The following is a 16,702-nucleotide window of genomic DNA, read 5'->3' as shown; positions in this document are numbered from 1 at the left end:
CTGTGTGCTCTAAGTCAAAATGACTATCACAAATTCTCATAACCAGAATGATCCCCAATGCGTGGGTTCCTCTCTATTTTATAGACTCTACCTCTCACAATCCCTAGGCTTACTTTCTCCCACGTGATCCCCTTCTTGCCATGTGTTCCTTCCCTCTTGCACAGTCCTTCCATGTGTCTGTGTGGGCCCCATTTTTGCATCCCTCTTTGGCCCCCTTGGTTCCCCCTTAAGTCACAATGTTGTGCTACCTAAGAAGTGACTTTTTATTCTAAAGTGAGTTATGTTCCCCCTTCCTCACTTTTTATTTACAAATAACTATAGAAGGCAAAAATCGAACAAAATCGAATATTCCAATTAGCCATAGCTAATTCGGAATATTACGGTCTCCCCTGACAAAATGTTGCTTGTCCTCAAGCAACTGAAGTAATGGATGTTGTAAGATCTCCTCACTCTCCCAAGTGGCATCCTCATCCGGCAAATTCTTCCACCTCACTAAGAATTCCCAGACTATCCTGCTCCGCAACCGTATCTCCCTAGAGTCAATGATAGCCTCGAGCTGCAATACCAAATGCCCCTCATCATCCATCTATGGTAGCTCATTCATCACAGTCACCTGCTGCCTCAATGCCTTCTTCAAGCATGATACATGAAAAATGTTGTGAATCTTGCTGCCTTGGGGCAGCTCCAACTCATATGCAACCTGTCCAATCCTACGTATCACCCTATATGGCCCATAAAAGTGGAGTTTGAGCTTCTCAGCCCCCTTCTGCTTCAGCGATGACTATCGATATGGCTGTAATCTTAGGTAGACCATGTCCCCTACCTCGAACTACCTCTCCACTCGACCCCTGTCGACATACAGCTTCTGCTGGTTTTGCATTGTAGCCATGTTATCCTTGAGATCTCAGAGGATATCCTAACTCTCTTGTATCCAAATCTTGGCTCTAGGAGCCTTACTATCACCAAACATCACGTCAACAAAAGATAAAGGATGGTACCCATATAAGGCATAGAATGGTGACATACCAATGGACATGTGATGCGAAGTATTGTAGCAGTACTCCCCCAGATGCAGCCACTTCAGCCATGCTCACTGCTACCCACTTACATAGTTACACAAGTAGCCCTCTAGCCACTTGTTAACTATCTCTGTCTGTTCGTCCATCTATGGGTGATAGCTAGTACTTGATGTCAACTCTGTCCCCACCAATCGGAAAAGCTCCTGCCAAAACCCACCCATGAAACGGCTGTCCCTGTCACTAACAATGGTCTTAGGAAGACCATGTAGCCTGAAGATCTCCCTAAAGAACAACTTGGCCACCTGTGCTACTATATAGTGTGCAGATATGGAAAAGAAATATGTGTACTTCGTCAGTCAATCAACGACAACAAAGATACAATCCTTGCCCTATACCATGGGCAACCTTGTGATGAAATCCATCGAAATACTCTCCCATTTCCTCTCTGGAATGGGAAGAGGCTGCAATAATCCTGCGGGGTGGCTCATCTCTCCCTTGTTCCTCTGGCAAACATCGCACTCCCGGATGCATTGGAGTACGTCCTCCTTGAGGCCTTTCCATGAGAACCTCTCCCTAATGGCCTTGTAGGTTTTGGTAAAACCCTAATTTCCTGCCAATGGGGAATCATGTGATGCTTGGAGTATCTTCTTCTTGAGCTGAGACCCCTCAGTCAAGAAGATTTGGTCCCTGTAGTAGATGATCTCATCGACCACCCTGTACCTGTCATCTGCCACTTGTCCATCCAGAACCTCACATGCAAATTTGTCCTTGGAGTACTCTACTAAGTGTCGAGCCCTCCAATCTGTATCCAAGTTCATAAGAGACGATGTGGCTGGTCTACGTGAAAGGGCATCTGGTACCATGTTGTTCTTACCTTTGACATACTCAATGTCAAAGTCATATGCTTGGATCTTACTGATCCACTTTTGCTGCCTCTCTTTTAGCTGCTTTTTCTGCAAAAAGAACTTGAGGCTGTTGTCATCAATCCTTGCCCTGAACCTGTTGCCTACTAAATACTACCGGTACTTATCCAATGCATGCATGATGGCCAGCATCTCCTTGTCATATATGGAATACAACCTCTCGTGCGGAAGGAGCTTCCGTCTCTCAAATGCTATAGGGTGAGCTCCCTACATCAATACTGCACCGATCCTCTCTCCCGATGCATCACACTCCAAAACAAATGGCTACGTGAAATCTGACAATGCAAGCAACTCCTGGATAGCCCTCTCAATCTCATCCCGATGGGCCTTGGGGTGCCTATAGGGGGTGGTAATCACGGCCTGTATGGCTTGGTCAAGCTTGATGGTGTGCTCAAACCCCTGATCTAGTGGTTGTCCTGGTGGAATCTCCCCAAACACTATGGTGTACCATCTGCCATGTAGTTCCTGCCTCTGATGCACGTAGCTCCACTGCCCACTCTATATCTCCCTTTCAAAAGAATGCCTCCATCCGATGAGCCGAGATAGTCTGAGGCATATATGTGTGTTGTCCCCATATCTTCTCATGCCTCCCTGTCTTCTCATCATCCCACTCCATCTCCAGGGTCTTCCAATATGTCGTGGCCTTCCCTAGAGTGATAAGCCATTGAACACCCAGTATCATGTTGGTGTTTGGAATATCGACCATGAAAAAGTGGTCAATCAATGTGTAAGTGCCCATCGTCACTGAAAGCTTTGGAACATAATGAGCACATGTCATGGTCTAATCTCCTGGGACCAAGACTGAAAACCCATCGAAGCTCTCTATCTGTATACCTTTCCGCTCAACCATCTGGGCATCGATGAAGTTGTGGGTTGCCCCACTGTCAACCAAAATTGATATGTTCTAGCCACGTATTGTCCGTCGTACACATAGCATCAGATACTTGGGAACTCCCCGCAACGCTGCAAGGGCCCCTCCGGTGGGTGCAAAAGATGCACCACCTGCTGCTAGTGGTGGAGGTGGCAAAGGTCCTTGTATGGCATGGCTATCTCCTGCCTCCACATCCTCCTTGTCATCCTCTTCTCCACTGCTCTTGGAGAAGACCTTAATAAAATGTGCTTTACCAACAACACATCTATGTCCTAGTGCCCATGGCTCCTGACAAGTGAAGCACAACCACTTCTTCTTCAGCTCCCTCCTGGCATCATCGTCAAGCTATACTCGTCCTCGAGTGTAGCTGGTCTAGTGGATCGGACTAGACATTGAAGTGGCTTTGCTAACCCCTCAACATACATATAGACCCTCCGTGCCGTGAAGAGGTCTAGCACCATCATGAAACCCTCAAGAAATCTGCAATGTCGGTCTCTGGGCTCCCTATCTGTTTGAGCCTTGTCAGCTCAACGAAATGCTTCTCTGGATCCCTCTGATCAAATCGCTCCATCAGTCTCCTGGTAAACTCGACATATGACATCAGTGTGGAGTGCCCCAATGTAACCATCCCATGAAACCACCAATCCTGGGCCTCGCCATCCAAATGCAACGTTGCCACCTTGATGGCCTCTGGCCCCGACATTTGGTTAAGCTAGAAATAAATGTCTAGCTTCTCCACCCAAGACTTTTCCAAACTATTTGATGAGCCATCAGACGTAGGCAAGTGGAATCTGCTCGCCGCACAGTGGGTGTTGCTATCATGGTAATGCCGGTACCCTCTGTGATGATCGCGGGGTCTGCTATCCCAGTGGAGCTGAAAAAATTCTCTGAATGAGAGGGCTTCCCTGAACTCCTGCCCATAGGCCTGGTACTCTGCAAAATAATTGCCCTTATGCCTGGGCTTTGCCTCTTGCTAGGTTGTGGCCCCTGTGTCTGCTCCTAAGATGGTGGGCATGGTAGAGCGTGTAGGGGCATGTGAGGCCCCCTGCTGCGCAGTATCACGCTGCTCTGGCAAGTGATGGGATGCACCCGATCCCTCCCCGATCTGGAAAAATCGTGGGCTCTCCTGTTGTCTGGCCTCTACTGTCGTGAATATCTGCCCCATCACCTCAATCTGCCTCAACAGATCCTGCACTAATTTGAGGAGCATATCCGCAAATCTCTTCCCATCCTCGTCTGCCATCTACTCTATGTCCACTACTGGCTTTCTCTGTTCTGTGTCTACCACAGGTTCCTCTTATTCTGTGTTTGCCACAGGAACACAATCTCCCTCTCCGTAGGTATTCTCCAACCTACGGCTAGTGTCTCTGTATCTCTAACCTCTGTAACAGATATAGGGTTTCCCCCCCGGTGTCATAGATTGCTAGCTCCATAGGCTGAGCCAGATCTATGCTCTAATACCACTATAATATTCCTAACCCAAAATATTCCTCAAACCCTAGCAAAAACTCCAACCAAATATGTGCAAATGATGTAATAACCTAGAAGTGATAAAATAATAGTGGAACAACATATAATAATGTAACCAGAAATATAAGCAGATACACAAGAAATGCAACGAGAAATGCTAAGCCATTTTATTATACTAAGCAATAAATGAGTACAAGAAGTGATTAGACAGATGGCACCTCGACTTGCACAAGGAAAGTGAAGAAATACTCTCAGAATGACAAGAATGGCCTCTCTGCGTGGACGTTGTTGTTGTGCTACTACTGCTGCTAGAAAACAAATGATGATTTGGGGTTGCTCCCCTCCTTGGAAAAAGCTGAAACTCTGGATTCGGGCTTTGCTCAAGAAACCCAGAAAAACCCAGAAAGCTTTCCTATAATGGCCTCACACTGATCTGCGTCCTAGCTGCTGGGAAACTACCATGCTATTGTTGCTACAGGAAATCGAATGAGGATTTTGGGTTGCTCCCCTCCTCAGAAAAGGCTAAAACTTTGGAATCAGACTCTACTAAAAAAACCCAGAAAAACCCAGAAAGATTTTCTGAAATGGCTGACCCTCGAAAATCACCCCCTTGGGGTTCTGCGCAGTTCCTCAAAGACGATGATGAAACTGCTGCTGAAATGCTGATGAAACTACTGCTAAAATGATGATGAATCTACTATTGGAATGCCAATGGAAATACCTTACCCGAGCAGGCACTCGAAGTCCATCGGGGCTAAGGGTGAGATCTCCGAACGGAGACACTCAATGCACTAAACAGTGCTGCAGACTAGCTAAACATCCAGCATGCTCTAAGTCGAAATGACTATCACAAATGCTAATAACCAGAATGATCCCAAATGAGGGGGTTCCTCTCTATTTTATAGTGTCTACCTCTCACAATCCCTAGGCTCACTTTCTCCTGCGCAATCCCCTTCTTGCCATGTGTTCCTTCCCTCCTACACAGTCCCTCCATGTGTCTGTGTGGGCCCCATTTCTGCGTCCCCCTTTGGCTCCCTTGGTTCCCCCTTAAGTCACAATGTTGTGCTACCTAGGAAATGACTTTTTATTCTAAAGTGAGTTATGTTCCCCCTTCCTCACTTTTTATTTACAAATAACTATAGAAGGCAAAAATCGAACAAAATCGAATATTCCAATTAGCCATAGCTAATTAGGAATATTACATCTATTTACTTCTTGTCACAACAAGTCAAACTAGTAGTTGTTTGATCAAATCATCATGTATAAATATATGACATCTAGTTATCTTAAAACTCAACCATCATAAATAAAAATCATAGATTACATTCATAATAGAAAATCAATTAAAATATTGATACTTATCTTTCAATCATTTCTTTTCTTCTAGCTCTGTTCTTTATCCTTTTCGTGCACACATTAAGTTAGTTGCAAAACCAAACAAGCACCTAGTGCCTTCTCTTCTCTTCAATCAGATACACATATACACATTCTACATCACACACATACACCCACACATGGTGTAACACACAATACATATGCCTACAACTAGTGTACAACACAACACATACACCTACACCTGGTGTACAACACAATGAATACACATGTCACGATACAACAACTACACAATACACATAACACAGTGTCACATGTATAGAACAAAACATGTATGACATGTACAACACGTAGATTGCACCACATGTACACAACACCACATGTACAACATGTACACAATACTACGTGTACCCAAAACCACATGTACAACATGTACACAACAGCACATGTACAACATGTTCACAACACCACATGTACATAGCACCACATGTACAAAATGTACGCAACACCATATGTACAACATGTACACAAGACCATGAGTACATAACACCACTTGTACAACATGTGCACAACACCACATGTACATGGGAACAATACTACACATCCAGAGACCACATTGTCTCTACCAAGAAATTTTATTCTAGTGTCTTTCCCACGCCTTAATGTATGCGTCCATAATCCAAATTATGGCTTTGTGGCTCTTTCCACCATCTGTGCTTGTCCCAGTGTGTCACAATTTGCATTGTTTTGATTTTGTTGATGTATCCTTCAATATTACCTACCATAGCATAAACATAGGCATTTCTATAATCATATAATATCAAATATTATTCACATGATACTAACCTCATATATCTATCATGGCACTCTTACTACTTGATTCCTCATAAACTAGGAACTCCTTAATGCCATTCACCTGCATAAAAAATCATTCTTCCACAAGAATTATCCCTGAAAACCCTGTAAGACAATGACATACATACATATACAACATCCCTTTATCCGTGCAACACATGCACAACATTGAGTACAACAGTCCCCAACTTAACCATGGCATATGATGCCTCAATTCCATTTAATTTACCTTTCATCTTACCTTTCTCATGACTATCTTGCCACCATCCACTTATCCCAGTGGGCCCAACCAATCCAATTGCCTGTCATATTCTTGCCTTTAGTTGCCCTTATACATGTACCAGGCCTCATCCAAGTCTTACATTACATATTGGGTTTCATTTATCTCCTCCCAAGCTCTGTTAAATTTCCTCTTTCCCCAACCAATTCGCAAGACCCTAAAAACATAAAAGGAAAGAAAAAGAAACAAACAAGAAGAAAACCATGAAAAACCAATAGCAATATGACACCACATATAGAGTGGAATGGACACAACCTAGAAACAATCAAAATCGCAAGTCAAATGCAAACAAAGAAAAAAACATCGAAGGCACAAAACTAGAAACAAAAACCATGACTCAACCCCATGGTTCCCAGTGCTTCTAAGGGAAAGCTCAACCCAATTCTTCGTTAATATTTAATGGAAGTCTCTTATTCCATGCAATCACCTACATCATAGTACAATAAACATAACAATATACAACTTACCTTATCTTGTTGTACCTAGCATGTTGACTGGTAACTGAACACGTACATATATTATCTCTCAAGGGACTCCAATTCCTTAATGAATTCAACCATAACTGAAAACTAGTTGTTTTACCTTTCAAATACATGCTCATGAATCTAACACATATCCACATGGTGTTCAAAAAAATCAAGGTTAAGAAGACTTCCCATATTCCTACAAATTACTCATTCATTTGAAATTTTTGTTTCCAAACATAGCCAAAGTAATTCTCACCCAATTCCTTTCTTTTACCTTTTTCCTTGTTGCAATTAAGTCTTATTAGGTGTTATCACATCACCTAGCTATTACTTATATAAGCAAGTTAAATGTTACCTTATCATGCTAATACCAAGCATGTTTCCCTACAACTATTCACACATTTTATTCTCATGTTCCAAATATCAAGACATCGTGCCTATTAATTTGAAATCATCCTTTACCATGACTAACAACCATGTGAAAATCAAGTCCTAATAATTAATCATAATACTACCAAATAGCACCCACTTTCACTCAAGTGCACATCATCTATCTCGGTGCATATTATGTTAGTACAACCATCTTAAATCAATATCATTCCTTCATGCAATCTTATAGACACATACTCATATCATGCAATTAATCAAACATTCAAACAACATGTAAATATAACCCCTTACTATCCATGGTCCACACTAAGGTAGAAGGAGGAAACTATTATAATGGTGTTAGGTTCCTTTAATACTAGTGTATCCCCCTTATTCTTATTTTTAATGTATCCCCCTATTATTATTGTTGTACCCATTTACCCCCCATGTTGTTATTATTGTGTCCCATAGAAGCCCATATTGTTATTGTTGTTCCCTTACATTATTATTGTTATGTAGCCTCTGATTATATTGTGGCCCCTTAGACTCATATATATACCAAGGAGGTCTTATCATTTATATCATCCAAGAAGTGTTCATTTATGTAATGTAAAGGAGGTTTACCTCTTGAATAGGATAATTTTTAAGTTGTTCATCTATATTTTCTTCTCTTTTGTGAGTTGGTTGCATAACATTTGGTATTAGAGCTTTGGATTCTAGGGTTTCGCTGCTTCAAACAAATCGTCTTAGAATTTTCGCTATAACTTTTTTCTATGAGGCTTCAAAGGTTGAAATTTAGACCACGTGGATTAGAAATACTGGTGAAATTTGTGTAGAAATTTCAGATCTTTGTTCACTATATTTTTTGAGATATGGTCCGAAGAAGTTAGGGTTTTTGCAAGCTCCAAAATTAAATATCAAACATGTGACCTAGGGAAAATCTACATAACTTTCTCTCTAAGCATTAGATTTGAGTTTAATAAAAAATGACTGAAATTGCACGAAATTTAGTTTTTCATGTATCATTTTCAGTGCTGAAGGTCAGAATAGTGACACGTGGCTTTCCGTACAAGTTCATTGTACTAAACTAGTCTATAATTAGGTTGTCGTGGGATATTGGGAATAACTCTTTCTTGATGAATCCGATATCAGCCTGATTTGTGGGGTTGGAAATAAGACTAAGATGGATACCACAAGACAAAATTTCAGACCCTAGAGATCATAAATTATAGAGATAAAACAATTTCAATATTGAGATCCTAGAAAGAAAGGAAAAGGTGTGTATTTTTTTTTTAAATTTCCATAACGTTTCTTTGAAAAATTAGTTTGAAGTGATTCAAAGGGAATAGTGAAGCCTATATATCATTGTTTTATTCAAAAATGACTCAAAGAAAGAAAATGGACACACCTATTAAGTATTCATAAAGCTCTTATATGACACATGAAGAAGAGGAAAAAATGCAACGTGATATATCAAAATTACAAGAACAAGTGCAAGAAATTTTTCTCTCTCAAAAAGTAACAAAAAATGAATTGGAATCCATGATGAATGTTAAGATATATGGTATAAAAAGGGACATGGGTGTTTTCAATGATGGTTTAAAAGAAAACATGGAAGCAATGATGAATGTCAAAATAGAAGGGTTGAAGGAAGGTTTGGAAAAGTTTCTTAAAGAAAGGCTTCCCAGTGGTGACAAGGTAATCTGTAAAAAAATCATGATGAAGAGAAAATGAATATGAATTATGATTTTAGAGACTCTAATTTTGGGTTTAAGAACCACCATATTCCAAATATTGATATGAGGAATTTTGATGAAAAGGATCTAGTAACATGGATACTGCACAATGAGAAATATTTTCATCTCCATGATGTGCAAAACACACAAAAGGTACGCATTGCATGTTTATATTTAGAACCTAATCCACTTATGTTATTTATGGATTTGTTCTCATAAACCACTTGTCACTTTATCAATTTTTATAGAGTAAATGATAGCACATTATTAACATATAAAAAGAAACACCTTCTTTGTCCAATTGATAAATCTCAAACAAAAGAGTTCAATGGCGAAGCACATTAAGGGCTTCCAAAAATTGAATATCAGGGTAACTAATATTATAGAGGAGCATAAGGTTGATTTCTTCATACTTACTTTAAAGGATAACATCCAACATGAGGTTCACCTTTGGGAACTTGATTCATTGGAGAAGGCATTCAGGGTGGAAAGAAAAGTTGAAAGAAAAATTATGGCAGCAAGGAAGTCTACCACTCACAACAATACAGATGGAAGTGTTGCTACTTCTATCCTTCGACAACCTTCAAGGTTGACACCAAAAAAATTGGAGGAAAAAGGAGAAAAAAGGTTTTGTGACAATTGTGATAGAAAATACACTTAAGGTCATAAGTGTGCCAAGAAGAAATTATTTTACATAGATTGTGAAGAGGAGGAAGAAAAGGAACAAGAAACATCAAAAGAGGAGGATATACACTAGGAAACAACCCGAGAGAAATAATAAATGACTCTGACCATATCTTGTAATGCATTGGTAGGAATTACCACTCCTCAAACCACAAGGGCCTAATTCAATGAACCTATGACCTATCATGTGCGTTCATGGCATATTAAACAATACCCTTAATTTGACTACATATTGGAAAATACCCCTAAAAATCACATTATTTTACCCCCTACCAAAATGAACCCAATACACCTTCCCAATTTAAATAACCTCTACTTCCACTAGATATTATAGGTATCCATTTTTTCATTAACATTTTTTTCACTCTATATTTTTCCATTAACTTTAAGCTCCATTTTTTATACCTGTGAATATAAAAACCCTTTACCCCCTATAGACTCCCCAATATATTATGCCATTTTTTCCTTAATATATATCCCCCAATATGAACCCACGTGGTATGGTATTTCTCTCCCAGTGAAGCCCTCATTACTCAAACTTTCAAAATATAAGGATATATCAAGAAGAAAAAGGTAATAGTGCATATTTATTAAGATATTACCCATAATTTTATTCATTGTAAGATAGCCAAGGAATTGAATTGCTTCCTATATCCAACACCAGAGAGTCAAGTGATGGTTGCAAATGTAGGAACTATAAATTGCTATGGAAATTGCCATAATATCAAGCTAACCATGTGGCAATATGTATTGAACAATCCAATGCTTTCCATTCCAATGGGTGGTTCTAATGTTGTACTAGGAGTCCAATGGTTACAAGCTTTGGGGATGATAGCTTTTAATTTTCAAGAACTTTTTTTGAAAAAAATTTGTGTAGGAAAGGAAGTGGAATTAAGGGGTATCACAGGGAAACCAAGAAGATAATCAGATCTAATGGCATGATAAGGCTTCTGAAGAAAGAACAATGGGGAGTAATTGCACAATTATTCTCACTAGCGGTTCAAACATCAAAATCATATATTGCTCCAAATATCCAAAATGTCTTGGAAAATCATTCCAAGGTATTTGAGACTCCAAAACAACCTCCTACCTATTCGTGATCATGATCATGTTATTCATTTGATTCCAGGAAGTGTTCCTCTAAACATTAGACATTACAAACATCCCTATGCCAAAAAGAGTGAAATTGAGCATATGGTTGCAGAAATGCTAGAGGCCAGTATAATTCAACCTAGTCAAAGTTATTTCTTTGGTCCAATAGTGTTGGTGCATAAGAAGGATGGATCATGGTGTATTTATACAAATTATAGGGAGGTCAACAAGCTCACTATTAAAAATAAAATTCCCATCCCTCTCATTGATGAATTTTTAGATGAATTACATGGAGCAATTTACTTCACCAAGCTGGACATTCATTTAGGATATCACCAAATTAGAATGAAGACTGAAGACATTCCCAAAACAACATTCAAAACTCATGAGGGTCATTATGAATTTTTGGTCATGCCTTTTGGCCTTACTAATGCACCTTCCACATTTCAAGGTCTAATGAACTCCATTTTCAAACCATTCCTTAGAAAAATTTTGTTAGTAATTTTTCATGATATACTAATCTATAACAAGTCTTAGAAGGATCATGTTCAACATATTGATAGGGTGCTCAAAATATTGGACGAGAAACAATTATATGAAAAAACATCCAAAATGTTCTTTGGAGTAGAAGAGGTGGAATATTTGGGTCATATTTTATCTCATGAGGGTCTTAAGGTAGACCCTAACAAAATTAAATCCATTAAGGAATGGAAAATCCCCACAATCATAAAGCATCTTCAAGGATTTCTTGGGTTGACAGGGTATTATCGTAAGTTTTTTAAGAATTATCAGAGAATAGCAACACGTCTAACAACATTACTGAAGAAAGATGCATTTTATTGGACTCCAAAAGAAACTAAGGACTTTGAACATCTTAAAGAGGAAATGTGCCAAGAACCTATCTTATTTATGCCAAACTTCACAATTTTTTTAATTGTGGAATGTGATGCCTTAGGAAATGGAATTGGTGTTGTTTTAGTACAAGAAGGAAGATCCATTACTTTTTAAAGTTGTCCAATCAAATGAAACTATTTACACAAACCTATTTATGACAAGGAAGTGCTGGAAATACTACATGCACTAAAGCAATGTCGACCTTAGCTAATGGGAAGACACTTCAAGCTAAAAAAAGATCATGATAATCTTAAAAACTTTTTGGAACAAATATTATCTTCATAAGAGTAGAAGAAATGGGTCACAAAGATGTTGGGCATGACTTTGAAATCATCTACAAAAAAGGGAAGAAAAATGTTGTCGCATATTCACTCTCAAGAGAGGATGAGGATGTGGAAGCATTTCTTTGTGTCGTTTCTATTATCCAACCCGATTGGATAATCAAAGCAAGGGTTGAATGGAAGAATGACAAAGAGGTGTGGACACTCATTCAAAATTTGCAACAAGATCCCAGTTCATCTGATACATTTAGCTGGGAAAATGATTCATTATGGTACAAATATCGCATATATCTTTGTAAGAATTCCAAACTCAAGAGGAAGATTCTTTTGTAATTTCATGCCACACCCCCCCCCCCCCCATTAACTTACCACAGGATCAAGAAGGAATTGTTTTGGGATGGTCTTGAATCTAATATTCAGAAGTTTATGGTAGAATGTTTGGTTTCCAACAAAATAAAGTTGATACAATTAAGACCCCAAGTCTATTACAACCTTTAGTCATTCCAATTCAATGTTGGGAGGACATATCAATGGATTTTATTATGGGTTTACCCAAGTCTGAAGGAAAGAGTGTCATCATGAAAGTAGTTGATAGACTTACCAAGTATGCACAATTTTGTGCATTATCTCATCCTTTTAAAGCCAATATAGTTGTTGCTACACATATGGAAACAATTAAAAAGTACATGGAAACCCAAAGATTATTGTAAGTGATAGAGATCCCATTTTAACTGGAAAGTTTTGGATGAAAATAGTTTCTTGTCTTGGTACTCAATTAGCTCATATCTCATCTTATCATCCTCAATCTGGTGGGAAAACTAAGATAGTGAAAAAAAAATTGGAATTATATCTTTGTTGCTTTGTATATAATAAAAAAATACAATGGTTCAAGTAGTTACCTCTAGCTAAATGGTGGTATAACACTTCCTTCCGTACTTCAGCAAAAATGATCCCACTCATGGAACTTTACGGATATCATCCACCATCCATCACATCATCTTTAAGAGAAAATTGTAAGGTTCAAGTAGTGGAAGATCACATCAAGAATCAACAACAATTTCTCAAACTCTTAAAGGATAATCTCACTCTAGCGTTGAATAGAATGAAACAACAAGCATATCAACATTGCATTGAAAGAAGTTTTGATGTAGGTGACTAGGTATTTTTACAGCTACTACCATACAAACAAATGTCCCTCGAGCAAGCTAAGAAGGATAATAAATTATCACCCAAGTACTATGGTCCTTGCAAGGTGTCGCAAAAGATTTGTACTATAACATACAAATTGGAGTTTCTTGCATGTTCTTGAGTACACCCAATTTTCCATGCTTCATGCTTAAAGAATGTTATCAGTGACAAGCTCCCAATTCAAACAGCGTTGTTAAAACTTGACGAAGAAGGAAAAATCATATTTGACCCCAAAGCAGACATGGAAACAAGAACCCGAAATCTATAGACTCTATTAATTTCATAGTATTTCATTAAGTGGAAGAAATTACCAGCTAAAAATTCCACATGGGAGGATGAGAATTTTATACAAAAGCATATGAAACTACTCAAGCATTGAGGACAACACTTTAAATTAGAGGGGCATGTTAGGTCCCTATAATACTAGTGTATCCCCCTTATTGTTATTGTTAGTGTAGCCCCCTATTCTTATTATTGTGCCCTTACATTATTATTGTTATATAGGCTCTGATTATATTGTGAACCCTTAGACTCCTATATATACCAAGGAGTTCTTATCATTTGTATCATCCAAGAATTGTTCACTTATGAAATCTAAAGGAGGTTTCCCTTTCGAAGAGGATAATTTTTAAGTCATTTATCTATCTTTTTTAATGTTTTGTCAGTTTTTGCATAACAAATGGCTCAATCTCCAAAGATATACTAAATTTAGCCACACTTGCCAAAACTTTATTTCCATTTCTCATACATTTTTCACTTGAAAAAATTCCACATAATCATGACACTTTTCCATTCCATATATTTCATATCAGGCATATAAAGGGAGTCATCTGAACCATAGTCCACTACTTTGCTCTTCATCCTTGATCTTTTATTTCATGTAAGCATATGATGTTAGATAAACCAAATAGATGTTATAATCAAACTCATACCTCAATGTATCTCAAGGGAGGCTATCACATATTCACAAGTCTGTCCAAATTAGTATGACACAATATCATAAATATATTGACTCGTACCTGAATATCATAACCATAACCATCTGCACAGACTAATCCATACTAGCACGATACATATAACATCAAGATATTAACTGCAATGACCATAATCATCATGTGTATGATTGCAATGCATATAACAACAAATTAACTACCATGCTTGACTATCTAATGTATGTGCATATGACTGCATTGATTAACTAGCATCTATCATGCATGTAATAATAACAACAATAGAATGAAAATCATGCATATAACCACAAGGCATATAACAACCATTAACTATCATGCTTGGATGCCCAACATACAAACTTATATGATGATTTTATTTTACCCCGAGGTCTAGTTCTACAACCTCACTATGGAAATATGCATCGTTTTCTCCATCTCAACCAACATATCAACATCATAACATACCAACAACATCATCATGAAATAAACTACATAACGACCACCATGATGCATTACTAACCTACTATGCATGCATAGAAATAAACATTTATCCCATCCAGTCTAAGTGTTTCATCCTAGAAGCTCTAATACCACCCTCTGGTATCATATATCACCCAAAGAGAATGGAACCCTCTCTGATACCACCCTGTAACCATCCCTCCCACTTTTACCTAGATTCATAAGTTTGCGATGGTAAACATGAGACAAGTGTCATTATGACATGACCCGACCTCCTAGTTCCATTTAAGGAAGTTGGGCCTACAAACTGACCACAAATTGACATCCTACAAGACTACAGATCACACAAGAGCTAAAGAAATACCCCAGGTCATCAATCCCTAAGCTGGAACCTTATTTCACTAATATTTCTGCCACCTTTTTAGCTAGCCTCCAGACCATTGCCCAAAATTTCCTGAAACTTTCTAGAATGCAATCAATGGTGTTGATGATGCTAGTAAATCAAAATTCAAGGAATAATTTGACTCAAACAACCCTAATCCATAACAAACATTTTGTCAAACATAGAAGCTACAAGTCATGAATGCATATATGATCATAAACTGAGAGTCTTCGTCTGAGAACCACTAACAAAACTTTAATCCTTCTCTAACTAGCTGCAATAACACTTATTATTCCATATATTCATCAACCATTATATAACTAAAATAATCATGATAAGAGTTATAGATAACATGTATCTTGTAACCAACATATAACCAAAAAATAACTAGCATAGAAACCATGGAAAATCAACCATAACATCACCAACAAAATCACTAAAAGTATTCATAAATCACAATAGGAAGATAAGTCTTATAATATGTGCAAATACCAACGAAGTCAGGGACTTCCACATACCACCCGACCATAGATTGGGCTAAACCAAATCTTTCTTTCAGCTAATCACCCCTATGCCATATTCCAAGCATGAATGTGGGATCTCGTGTAATAACCAAAAATAAACCAATATAGGGCTTCCATAGGCCTAACCACCTCATTCCTCAACCATAGTGATTCCACATCTATGGTTGAAAATCACTAACACCAACTATATTGACATCTATCGAATAGGTCCAGGGCTCCAAGAACTAGGAACTCAAACCATAGCCTTCTAGGGCTCCAGAGATTTTGTCCAACCCAACTCCAGGGACTAGTAACTCAACCCACCAAGGTCTCAAGAGAGTTTGTCCCAACCTAACCTCCAATACTAGTAACTTAGCCCAAGATGTTCCAAGGTTCCCGGAGCATTTGCTCCAACCCACAACCATTTGGAACCTAAGAACAAATCAGAAAAACAACAAGGGGAAGAAACCCATAACACCATGGATATCTAGGAAATGGTAAGGAAAGGCTAAAACCATTGTCACTCCAGGAAAATCTCCATTATAATGATAACACATAACCATAAAATCACATGTGTATACCATGCATCGATAAATCAACAAGGAAATCATACATGTAACCTGCTACCAGCAAAGAAGTCTAGTTATGGCTTCTAATCCAACTATTCCCTTATGCTTTCCTTCTTTCTCCAAATCCAAATGTATGCCAAAGTTATCCAAGAGGGCTCCAAGAATAGTCTAAGTGTGCAAGATTATGAGATTATGAAATCAGATTTCCAAAACTAAATAGACAGAAGTACCACTCACAAAAGTTGTGAACTAATCCTCGGAAGCCTTTTTATCATTGGTGCCTCTATTTTCTTCATTTTCCCTCTAATTTCCCTTACATGCAAATGTGTTTCCCTTTTGTTAGTGTCGGTATCTTCATCCCTCCATCAGAGATCAAAT

The sequence above is a fragment of the Pinus tabuliformis genome, chromosome 3_1, assembly GCF_031772625.1.
Source record: "Pinus tabuliformis cultivar Carrire ecotype Pingquan chromosome 3_1, CPIR1, whole genome shotgun sequence".
In the NCBI taxonomy this organism is placed as follows: domain Eukaryota; kingdom Viridiplantae; phylum Streptophyta; class Pinopsida; order Pinales; family Pinaceae; genus Pinus; species Pinus tabuliformis.
Note: the sequence above shows the minus strand (reverse complement) of the source record.